Here is a 13,498-nt window from a genome sequence, read left to right as displayed (position 1 = left end):
AAGATGTTTGGAGAGGAAAGAAGCTTTAGCACTGTGTTTGTTAAATGTGATTGGTATGTGTTGATTTGATTCTTTTAATTCTTGGTTGGTTCATATATTTTAATTTAAATTTATTATTATTCACATTCATATATAAAAACCTATTTGTGAGGGTTGAAGACACAAATAATTCATCTTGAGGATACTCGATCTACCAGTGTGGGTGAGTTCACTTCTTTTGGGGTGAATTTAGTATCTATCTATCTATCTATCTATATATATATATATATATATTATCTAGCAAAAGATACACTGAAATTATGAGATTTAAAATCGGTCGAAATTACAAAGTTATTGGCATATTTGTGTTGCAATGGTTTTTATTGTTTTATTATTTTTGGTGTGACTTTAATGTAAATCATGCTAGTGTGTTTTCAACCATTCCATTCAAAAGTATCATTTTCAATTTACTTTGAGATTTGTGACGACTTTTTGAAGTGCTTTTATTAATTTATTTTGAGAGATTTTGATATAATTTCAGTTGTGATTTTAATTTGGATGTATTTTTATTTTAACTATTTAATTCAAAATTGTATTGTAATTATAAATGAAATAAAAATAATCAAAATTGCAAGTTATTGATATTTTATTTTCATTTTAATTGTTTTAATATTTTTTTAACCAAATTGTTTTTAATAGCTATTATTTTTTATTGTGAATCTTTAAAGGGTGCTAGCTCAATGGAAGAGTGCCTGCTTTATAAGCAGGAGGTTCGTGGTTCGATTCCACTATGTCCTAAAATGAATTAATCAATGATATTGTAGCTTATTTTTACTTAAATACTTTTAATATTGATTTATTTCAATGGTGAGCTATTTTTCTAGATTTATTATTTTATATTGTTTCTAAAGAGACAAAAGTGATGTTGTATTATCTAATTTTTTATTGTCTCTATAGAGACAATAGTTAGGATCAAAGACATTGTCTCTTTAAAGACAATGTGTCTTTAATCCCGACTATTGTCTCTAGAGAGACAAAAATTAAATTGTCTTTGGAGAGACAAATGAAATTGTCTCTAGAGAGGCAAAAATGCTTGTGTTATCTACTATCTTTATAGAGACAATATTTTAAGACAATATTTGAGACAATACACAAGTTATCTTTTATCTCAAGTTAAGGCCATTTACCCAAAATATATTGTCTTAAATTGATATGTTTGCGTCTTAATTGTTAGATAATTTGTCTTAAAAATTCACTTTTTATTTTAGTTATTTTAGATTAAAATTTAATATCAATTGAATTGTCTTAAATATTAATTTTAAGACAAAAACAGTTTGAGACAAAAATATTTTAAGACAAAACTTTATATTTAAGACAAAAATATTTTAAGACAAAACTAAGACAAAACTTTATATTTAAGACAAAAATAATTTAACATGAAAACATTTTGAGACAAAAATTTATATTTAAGACAAAAGTAGTTTGAGACAAACATTTAAAGACAAAACTTTATATTTAAGACAAAAGTAGTTTGAGACAAATATTTAAAGACAAAACTTTATATTTAAGATAAAAACAATTTAATACAAAAAGATTTTAAGACAAAAACAATTTAAGACAAAATTATTTTAAGGTAAAACTTTATATTTAAGACAAAAATAATTTGAGACAAAAATATTTTAAGACAAAACTTTATATTCAAGACAATGACCACTTTAGATGAAACCTATTCAATACAATTAACAATTAAGACACAAACATATCAATTTAAGACAATATTATCTAACAACTATAAAATTCACTCTTATAGTGTGCCCTAAGTCTGCCATATTGTAGGCAACTACTGTCTTGTGCCTATACTAAGATTGTTATTTTACTTACCATTCACATTATCTTATATCAAGACAACAATTTGTTGGGCTCTTTGTTTTGTGGGGGTAGTCGACTAAGAAGAATGTGACAACTTATACTGACAAGATTTCTCGGACATCAATTCCTCTACTGTCCCTTTCATATGTGCTGATATGATTAGAGACAACTTGTCTATCATTGCATTCTGCACTGCTACACGGAGGGGGATTTTAAGACAATTTTTAAAGAGAAAATAAATATTTTTTCTTCGAATTTTCAATACGAGGCGCTAGTAAAAAAAAGTAAAGGTAAAGGATTAGGGGTCTGTCTACTAGCATTCACCAAGTGGTTGGTTTAACATGGTTGTGAAGTGATATTCAGCAAAGGAAAAGCATTCATGAGACACATAACCATGGAGCAGGTGAAGCAGGTTGGGTTTCTTGTGAAGAACCTATATAAGCTAGATGTGGAAGACTGTGCTGCATTAAGCACTAAGGCGGAGAAAGTGCAGGTTGCGATGTCGATGAACTTTGGCACAAAATACTTGGTCATTTGCATCATGGTACCTCAAATATTATACAACAAATAACCAATGGCCTCCCTAAAGGAGCACTTAAGTAGTAGGATATATGCAAATGATGTACGTTGCGGAAGTACATAAAATCCACATTCCATGATCGGGACAACAAAGCACATGCAGTCCTAGAAAGGATCCACTATGATGTTTATGGACCTTTCTTGACAACCTACACTGTTAGACACAAATATTTTGTCATTTTTATTGATGAATTCTCATGGAAGTTTTGGATCTTCTTCATGTGGAAGAAAGATGAGACATTCTCCAAGTTCATAAAATTCAAGACACTGGTTGAAAAAGAAGCTAGCGAGAAGGTGAAGGCTTTGTTGCAGCGGCTGCAATGCCCTCCAAAATTCTGTCCCACACTTAAATTTTGGAGCCTACTATGGATATTGTGATTGATCGTTCCTTAGTCACTTATTGGTAAGATGATGATCTCAAGCTCCCCTTTTCGATCTTAAGAGTTGTTCATGCTTTTATCTTTACATAGAATGTGTTATCTTTGGGCATGGGGGTTATCGCTTGTCATACAAAGGAAGGTTTTTTTTTTCTTCAAGGGGAAATCTTTATGAGAATGGGTTGTCCTCACCGCATAGATATGTTTCACACTCATTTCAAACACTCTTACACAAGTGTCAGTTTTATCCTCCCAAAGTGTCATTGGAGCTGCACTTGCCGTAAGCTGCCACAAAGGTTGTTGCATTAAGCGAAGTATGTGTTATATGTTCTAGATGGTCTATGTTGTATAGCTAAGTTTTCAAGTGTGTGATCATAGTCAAGTTTTATCATTGTTCACATCAGTTCCACTGATCCCACACTTAGCTAAATTTCAGAGATTCCTTAGCAACCTAGCCTCATCCAACTGTCCTAAACTGAGAAATTCACATATGTAACCCTCAAGATTTTCCCTTTCTTGTTGGAACTCTGCAATGCACAAAAATCCCAACCTCCCTTAGCATTCAAAACTACGTAGTGGTTTCCTCCAATGTCCTTCCCTCAGACGAAACCCATTGTCTCTAGAAACTGTGCAGTTTTGTCCCTTGACTACCCAGTCTACCTTACATCCTAAAATTATGTAGATGTGTCCTCTGAGGGCCTCATCACATAGCAGTTCCTTTCATCCTAAAACTCTGTAAATGTGTCCTCCCAGGGCCTCATCCTGCAACAGTCACTACCCGTTGAGACTACACAATTATGTCTGTCACGAGCCACAGAGAAAGATGACTTGATAGATGACTCTAAAGGAGTTGAGGAGAAATATAAGCAGACCAAGGAACCCAAGGTATTATAGAATATGAGGACTCATGATGAGTCCATGTGATGCATAACCCTTTGGAGGCTGGGTATGTAAAACAAAGCACATCTTTTGAAATACAGGTCTCTTACTATAGCTTAAAAGTTTTCTTATCATTGTCGTATCATTCTGTCTTCAATGGCATGCATGGTTGCAATAACTGAAAGTAATTCCATGTGTTTCCTATACGTGTCTTTCTCGCTTTCACTTGTTTATTACATAGCCTAGAAGATGAAGAGTATTACCAGTTATTTATTTAAGCTATGGAGGTTGTGACCAACATGATCTTATGACTAACTAGGCACGATGCAAGGAATGGTAAGTGGGTTGAAAGATTTTTGATGATATGTATATAGTCATTACACTCCTTTTCATTACTCATTTGCATTAATCCTTTCTTTGTATCTTGCATGTACCCTCACTGCTTATCAGATTTGACTACCTACTGCCAATAGTCTCTTAGCTCTTTCCTAACAATGTAGGGGAAGGAATTCCCTTCTAAATGATTTCTTCAAGGCTATTCATAGAAAGTATAGAGCTAAGAGAAGGAGATGTGGAATCTCAGTATCAAACTCTTGAAAATACTTTTCGTGTTCAAATCTAACTAAACGATTTAGCTGCCACTCAACAACATTGTCAATCTTGGAAGACTCAAGAAAGATCACATCTCCAGATATTATAAACTTCTTATTAACTTCATCATAGAGATGCTATGATTTGGAGGTATGAGTACCCAAAGAAGATACATTTTTGACTCCTTGCACTGAGTTTTTTGATCTATTCCTCAGGTATGAAGGCATAACAGGAGGAACCAAAAACCCTGAGATGCCTCACTGAAGGAATGTGGCCATACCACATTTCATAGGGAGTCTTGTTTCTAATAGAAAGATATGGACACCTATTCTTTATATACACAACACATAGAACCACATCAACCCAAAACCTCATGAACTTAACATGTGAACTATGCCAAGTTCATAGTGAAAGTAATACATTCCAATGAACTATGTGCTAAAAAATGCAACAAGGAATTCTCAATTTGATTTTTCCTTCATTAAATTAAAAAAATTCGAATTTCCACATAAACAAACAACTTGGATGATGGTAGCTTGTGTGACATGGCTTGTGTCACCTAGTTTACTCAATAGGTTCAAGTTGGAGGAGTTAGAGTTTAGTTCTACATATGCGATTGCTAATTTGTATCAATAAATGTAAATTATCTCAAGTTGTTGTGAGTTAAACTAGTTCTAACTTTTGAAGCAACTAGTGGACGGTCATTTAAGGAGTGGGAATTCAGTAAAATTCAGTGATCATCTAGTTAACTGATCAATCGACCCAAAATAGTTGGGGCATGCAGAGATGTCAAGTTCCCTAAGATTGGTGGAGATTCCAAGGAATTTTTAATTTCTTGTAGCTCACACAGTTGCAAGAACTTACTATAACCATAGTGGAGGAGGTAGCTTGAGTAGGAGCTTCTTGTGAAATTGGAGAGGGAATTATTTTTGGTAGCATTAATAGCCTACCAACAATTTGTTTTGCACCACACTTCAATGTTTTGGGCAGGATTTTTGAGGGTGGATAATTTTTTCTGATGCATTTTGGTCATGTGCGTCGTCACTAAGTATCTTGGGAGGTCTCTAATTGTTCCTTGCATGAACGTCCTCACTAAATATGTTTTGGGATGTTTGTACTAGTTCCTTGCAAATTTCTATTTGTCAAGGCTTAACTACTTATGATCTTAGGTTCTCACTACAATCCAATAGTTTATGGCACTCTCCAAATCACCATTCCTGAAAGGATCCAACAAAACGACTTGAGAGGAAGATGAGAAGGGAACACTCTTATTGGAACTAGCCTAGAACTAGTGGAATTGGTTGGTCCCAATGGTTTTAGAGTTGTACTAGTCTAGTTTGGTGGTTCAGATTGGCTAAGGTTGGTCTTGTATTGAACTGACCTTAAAACACCAAAGTGACTAGTTCTCTACTAAAGTGACCAATTCTGAAGAATGTAGTGCAACATAGCTAATGACCAACAAATAATAATTTTTTAATAAAAAATACTTAAAAGGAAAAAAAATATCTTAACCCTAGGTCCCTACAAAACCTAAACCTAGTAATTAATGGTAATATTTAATTTTTAAAGTAAAAGTAAAAGTTGACATTCTCCTTATCCTTTATTTTTGAAAGGGAAAGATAAGGATAATGTCAAGTTTTACTTAAATTTTTCATATTAACATTAATTCTTTCAGGTTGATTCAGAGTGGTTCCAACTTCATTCAATTTTGAGAAAGTCAAATTTTAGATCCCGTTAAAAGCTTAGTGGTGATTGTTTGAACAACTTCTTTGTAATGAGTCCTAGACTTTGACTTCCAATTTTTCATGTGCATTTATTGCAAAATCATATTCCTCCTAAGATTTCCATCAGAAGTTGATATTTAATCCATTGCAAGCACTTGACCTAGCTTAGGGAACCATGAGCTACCCCTCCCAAGTTGCTCCTCAACATTGAAATTTTCTTTGGAAGTAGGCATTCATTTTATCCATTAGATCATTTTTTCTACTGTGATAGTCCAACAACACCCCTGCCAGCATATGCTTGACAATCCATCTCATCTTTACTGCTACCTTATAAACACTCTTAAATCTTGTGTCTCCAATCTAAAAGAGGAAGAACTAGAAAGGGCCTTCTTGGCCCTATTCTTAACCCACAATATGTTTAGCTTCTCTCTTGTGCTTACACTCTAGTCTTCTCGTAGCTTCAAAATGGTGAATCTTAAACACAGTCTCATGATGTGCATTCAGGGAGGCATAATTCACCCTTGCTTTGAATCAAATTACCCCCCTAGAATTCCCTTTACCTTTACATGAAAGCATATATTTTCCTTGTGGAGGACTATTAAGCTTCCCATCTCTATTTCGCCTCCCTCTCCTACCCTCATGAACCTGATCAGCTAAATTTAATCAATCTCACTGTATATGAGATAAACAATCCATCCAACTAAGTAGATTGAGTTGACACCCTTTTAGAAACTAAATCCATCCCTCCACAATGATATGTCCCTCTCCAACAACATCATCATGTTGTGTTCGAGATCTATCATTCCCACGATCACCATAAATTTCCCAGTCCCTCACTTACATATTTGGTAACATCATCATTCAGATCACTTATAATTTGTTGTATTGTTGCTTATATTATGTTTCCCCTTAATGGAAATATCTCCCTAGTAGGCACAAGTAACCAAATTCAAGTTCCTATTGAACTCTTGTGTTAACATACTTAATTTTCATTTTGATCTACTTGGTTTCAAATTCTAGTATGGTTCGTTTACTGGTTGAGTACTAGCATTCACCAAGTGGTTATTGATGATCATAGTTAGTTTAGAGTGAATGTTGGGCCTTCAAATCCAAGCCCCAAAAATATGCAATTATGATGAAACATTTCAGAGATCATACTTTTCTACAAAGGAATACACTATTTCCATTCATCAAGAAAAGTTATATGAGAAAGAACCAAGTGGTTATGATTTTCAACATTTTCACCTACATTTTCTATCTATCGTTTTCTTATTGAATGAGAAAGTTGTGTTTCTTGGATTTTCAAATTAAAGTTCTACGCTGGTGGTGTTCATCTAGCATTTGGTCTCCTTCTAAAAGCTTTTTTAGTATGTGCAAAACGAGCATTGGTGTAGCTTTTAGTGGTGCAATTTCAAGATATGAAAATTATATGTTGATTTAAGACATGCAATGTTCAATATCTACATGATACCTTTTCTTGACATTCCATTCATAAATTTGAAATTTGAAACAAGTATAAATTTTACTAATTAATTATTATATTGATTATTACAAAATTCAAGACAAAGGAAGAATAATATATAATGTAGGTTTATGTGAATGGAAAATGTTAAGAAAAAGGAATAATTATATAATGATAGGTGGACCATAGGGATTGGATTCCTTAACATCGATGTAATTTATATAAGGAGGGAGAAGAAGGAGAAGATGGCATCAATTTTGCTTGTGTAATTGAGGATACAACATAGTAATGGGTTGATGGCTCATGTGTGACTTGTTTTTGAAATATCTGGAGCAATAAGGTCTATGGCTAGGTGAAGAGTAGAACTTGAAATATTTTTTGCAATAATCAATCTTGAGTGAATAGAATGTCATATCTACATAGACCTTTGTGAGAGAACTCTATTCTAGGTGATGATAGAGTACATAATTTCCTTATTTGAAGTAATTAAATTTTTGTCATGGTATAATTTAATTATAAATATTTTAAATACTATATGTTTACAATCAATTTTATAAAGGGTTATCACATTCTTAATTTTTTGTTGGAATTTTAAATATTGAGATAGAAATTTTTAATGAGAATATAATGACCTCAATTCCTTGTGAATGCTATAAGTATCTGCTATGTATATTTTTTTCAAATCGAATAGAAATATGATCAACTTTGTTTTTGCTAACGAAAAAACACACAAACATATTCTATTATATAAGATTTTTTTTATTGTTAACAAAATTACTATCAACCATGGTTTATTTAGAAAATAACATATATTAAACTATGTAATGAATTATTAAATTGATAACTATTTAATATGGGTTGACTTTTAGTGATGTTTCTATGGATCATCTTATGATGTTGTGGACTATTTAGAAGTCACATCACTAGTAAGTCAAGTTTTCATGTCTCCTTCTCATGTTTATAAAAGATAAAGCAAGGAATGGATGGGAATATTTAATTCATGATACTAAAAATGGGATCATAAATTATCTTACGTTTACACACAATATATTGACGATGTATCCATGTGAGAAGTACTAGAGTAGAGGGATTGGATCAGCCAAGCCTTTTCAATATATGAAAATATTAGGCTTAAATAGTTCATGTGTTGTAATAATGGATGCATTAAAGAGAGACAACCAAATTAACTCAAACTACTAGAATGGGATATTGATTGGTGGAGATTAAGCTGTACCTATTATGGGAGCCTCATATTTAGTATCTCCTTCATCTATATGTTCTCCTTAGGTGATGGAAATTTTTCACAAAACTATTTTGAGAGTTAACATTTTCTAGGTACATAGTCATCATGTTTCATTAATAGAATTATATTTCTTGGAAAAAGAAGTAGCAAAAATCCTATTGGTGTGTTAGGAACATGGTGCAGGATGGGATCGTGAAGCTACAATATGTACCGACAGACGATTAAGTAGTTGATATACTAACAAAGTCTCTTCCTAATATCTTAGAAGCATGTTTGGTTTAGATGATATTGCTGATTTTGTTGATGATGATAAAATTTTGGAAGAGATTTTTTGAGGCCTTGTGTGAGACACATTGCATGGGAGGACATCTTTAAAGTGTCTAAATACCTTCAATATCAAGTCGGCCTACATGAAGAGCCACATCTACCCTTGAAAGATCCTATATATAGAGAGGAACTTGTCCTCCATTAGACACACTCACTCATCTCATTCTATGCGAAGAAGAGGAAGAAGAAAGGTTGAAGAAAGAATGAATGAAGAGGAAGTTGAAGAAATTGAATTTCTTGGGCTAGTTCTCTCTCTTGTGAAAGTCAAAGTTAGGGTTTCTACGCTGGGACTATCTTTGGTTCGATCTTGAAGGAAAGAGAGAAGGAAAGGCAAGTGAAGGTCACTTAGGGCATCTCACTAGCTCTAAGTCTCAAGGAAAGGCAAGTGAAGGGAAGAAAAGGCTATACAAGGGAGATCGATGTCTCTAAGAGGAGCAACAACAGTTGCAATAGTTGCCGGGAGACAAAATTTCGGATCTGCAATAGGAGGTCGAAGTCCTTGCAGTAGGAGGTTGAGTTCATCTTGATCTTGGAGGGTATTTATCTGAGTCACTAGGTCATGGTATTCATTAATTGAATAATCTATAAGAAGAGAAGAGATTTAAGGGTTTTCCCCTCAAGAGGAGGGGTTTTGGCCCTAGCTTGCAACCTATATATTGTGTCATTGTTCTTGTTGTTTTTGTAGTTGTTTGATGTATCTCACAATGTAATAATAAGGAACAAAGCTAATAAGGAAAAAGGTAACACAAACAATTATCAAGTTAAAGAGAATTAACATATTTACTGCCCTATTGAATTCTCAACACCTTTTTCTCTGCTTATCAACTATTGTGGGTTGTTGGCTTGCATTGGGGTGGCCATGGTTAGGGATTCACAATCATTTTGGTTCATATCAAATATTCTCTGAGTTATTCTATGGCAGCTTGATTGGTGGCCATGTGCCATTTTCTTCATGGTTATTTTCAAGGCCGTTAACCTCCTCAAGTGGAGCACTTCCTTTTGTCTTTTGAATGAATAAAATGGGTCCATATTTCCACTTGCTACTTTCTATTTCATGAAATCCTTTTAAATCATGAATTTAATATTCATCTAAGGGTTTAATTGTGTTAACAACCTCATGGTATCTCCTCATGCAAGATTTCTTCCAGATATGAAGAAAAGGTCTCGAACAATATGTACATTGAGAAATGTAGTGCAAGCAAGAACTTGTACATGTTTCAGAAAAGCATAAATAAGACAAGATAGAGAGGTATTGCCCACATTGAACAACTGAGAGAAATAAATGCACAATAAGGATGAACTTACATGTTTTCAATAGGTTGAAAGGAAATTGTACAAAGAATCAATACAATCATATGGACATGTATGGCCATATGGAGCAATACAACAATTGTACAACTTCTGCCTTTCTTTTTTGTGTAGATCATATACCTCATTTTGAGATGATTATGATGACCATGCAATTGTTATTTTAGTAACTTGTAGAGGTTTCCTTGCGGTATGCAAAGCTGATTTTGAGAAGAAATTACTTATGTATCTACAAAACTCTTTTATTCTTCTACTGCTTAAATTTTCAATTATTGTGTACTTGATGCTATGATCTGAAAGTAATTTCTACATTTTATTAAATTTAGAAATTTATCTATTTAACTCGAATCATATGGATAATAGTCACCTAGGGTTGAATTTTTGTAATGTACTTAACCCCAAATACCTCAAAAAGTGAAATATGCATCCAAATATGTGAAAATGTGTCCTTACCGCCACAAATTTCTACTTGAGGGGGAAACACACCTTCAATTACATGGAAGCTCTTCCATTAAGGTTATTTCTCACCCCTTCTTACCTACAACATCCCCCAACCACCTCCTTGAAGAGGGTGTCCAACCTCATGACTCAAGTGGGCCTTTGACCAAACCCATGTGTAACTTAGTGCTACATGGCATGATCTCAAGTTGGGTGTTCATCTTGTAAAGCTCCCTTTTTGCTTAGATCCTTCATCCACATGGTCTTAGGACCTAATTTTAACCTAAGAATAAGGATATCCATCAATGACATGACAAAAGAGAATGTAATACATGTAACCATTCCTCCAACTACATGTAAAACATGCCCGAATGGATCCTCATAGTGAAATGCATCTCTGGAAGAACCTTCATCAAACCTACCATGCACCTTCTATATGCTTGTTCTTCCCTTAGATGATGAAGATTTCTCAAGCTTGATGGATTTCAAATGCAGATAACATCCCAAACTGGTACAACCTCCCCAATAGTGTTTTTTCCTTGCACATCGTAGCATACCTCTAGAAAAAATGAGTGTTTTTGTCCCCCACCTTTAATCATATAACATGGTTTTTTAGTCACCATGTCTCCTCATGTAGTCTAAGGATGTATCATTTACGAGCCTCCAACTCCCATAAATCGTCAACCTGTGCCCATGAAAGAAATCCGACATCGAATAAAGTAATTTATGTGAACCATCTTTGCCTCAATCTCCTCCAGCTCTTTCCGATGTGCAACCATTTTTTCTCACTCCCATCTCTTTAACACCCTTTTGAGGATGTCAAGCTTCAAGGAAACTGCCTCCATCCAAGATAATCCATCATCTACAAATAACTGGGACCATGATTTACGAACTGTCTTGCAAAAATCCTCGTCAGCCAGCAAAGCTTTGTTGAACTTGAAGATCAATCCTTTCCACATCCTATTTCCCTTCCAATGTAAAATGATCGGAGCGTGGTTAAAGGGAGTTGTCAGAGAGACCCAGGATCGCATATACCCCATCATGTCCATGAGATTTGGATGAACTAAAAATCGGCCCAACCTTGTTGCAATGTGTTCGATACCAACCTTGCAGTTCCTCCAAGTCAACACAATGGGCCGTGGACATATATCCACCAGAGAGTTTGTATATATAATTTTTGTTATGCATATCACATTAAAAAATTAAATTAAAACAAATTATAAAATATATCAAAGAAAATATCATTTATATATATATATATATATAACTATATATATATGTATAGTTATATATATATATATATATATATATATATATATATATATATATATATATATATATATATATATATATATATATATATATATAGTGAGATGTTAAATTTATATGTAATATAAATAATATTACAAAGATTTATCATATATCCATTTTAATTCTAAATCCAGAGTGTTGAGGGGTCAAATTTATAAATGTGTAACATTTCTCAAAGATATATACTAAAAAAGAGGAGATCAAATTTCTACGTGTAAACATTTCTTAAGTCATCTTTAGTGGTTTGATTTCTTTTGGTACTTGGTATATTTATAATTAAAATGGATTTGTGTTGGTTTAGAAATTAGCTTAGATCCATTTTCATCCTAGATATATGAAACATTTTCTCAAATTTTACACTCAAAAAATAATTTATAGATTTACAAATATCACTTTAAATGTCTAATAAATTTAACCTTAAAATAAATAAAAATTAAATATACAACTTTTCCATTTAAATCTTTAAACAAATACTCTTTTTTTGTCTCTTTAATAGTAATACAATATTTATATTAAAATCTTCATTATTTCTGATTTTATTTTTAATATAAAAATCTAAATTATAATTATAATTATATAAATATATATATTCTTTATTATTAAAAATATTATAATAAACTAATAAACTTTGTATTTTTAATGTATAAAAAATAAAATAAAATTCCAATGGAAAATGTCCAAACCTCTTAAAATTTATATACCCAGTAGGGAAAAAGCATCGATTTATCTTTTGCTTCCTCTGAGCGCCAAAGTCATGACAGTCAACATCGTTTCTCTCCCATCCCCTCCATGGAAACCCTTCACTTCTGCAATTAATTTTTTTCCGTGCGCCCTCCACTCTATGAAAACTCCAATTCATGCAATCGATTTCATCTAATCTTAGCAACTGAAACATGTGGCTCCCACTGAACCATTTGTATTCATACCATTCTCAAAGATGATGGAGATGTTAGGGTTTCAAATTCAAATGGGTCGATTAAGAAGAAAGAAGCTGATCTCTCTCTAGCAAGTCCTTTAACTTGTTGAAATCTAATTTCAACTGCGCTCCCCAAAACCACCGCAGCAAAACCACAAACCCGTTTGAGGCATATCGGACCGCTCTTTGGTATGGAGTGGTTTCCGTACACAAGGGCCCGATAAAATTTCGAGTTGACGCATGGCTCTCCCCATACGTCAGCCAACGTAATATTTCGGGAGGTAAAGTTCAACCCAAAATTGGCTTCCGAAATTGATCTCCGCCGTCCGATCTGCTCCCATGCTCTCCACCATCGATTGTCCGAAGCTGCATACAAACCAACATTAAAACATTACGTGGAGTAAAAGCCTTTGGGTTGACCGCCGAAAAGAAATTTAATGAATTAATTTTTGTTCGTAGATAGTAGGTGAGATGTCTCAGTTTTAATTGCACGAT

At 33.4% G+C, this 13,498-nt stretch overlaps 1 pseudogene; it reads right to left on the bottom strand.

Annotated features, from left to right (window-relative positions):
* Positions 1 to 13,007: 13,007 nt before the first annotated feature.
* LOC149266275 (glycosyltransferase family 92 protein RCOM_0530710-like) overlaps positions 13,008 to 13,498 on the bottom strand; it is a 52,982-nt pseudogene continuing 52,491 nt past the window's right edge.

The sequence above is a fragment of the Pinus tabuliformis genome, chromosome 6, assembly GCF_031772625.1.
Source record: "Pinus tabuliformis cultivar Carrire ecotype Pingquan chromosome 6, CPIR1, whole genome shotgun sequence".
NCBI classification, from domain to species: Eukaryota; Viridiplantae; Streptophyta; class Pinopsida; order Pinales; family Pinaceae; genus Pinus; species Pinus tabuliformis.
This window is presented reverse-complemented; position numbering and strand designations above follow the sequence as displayed.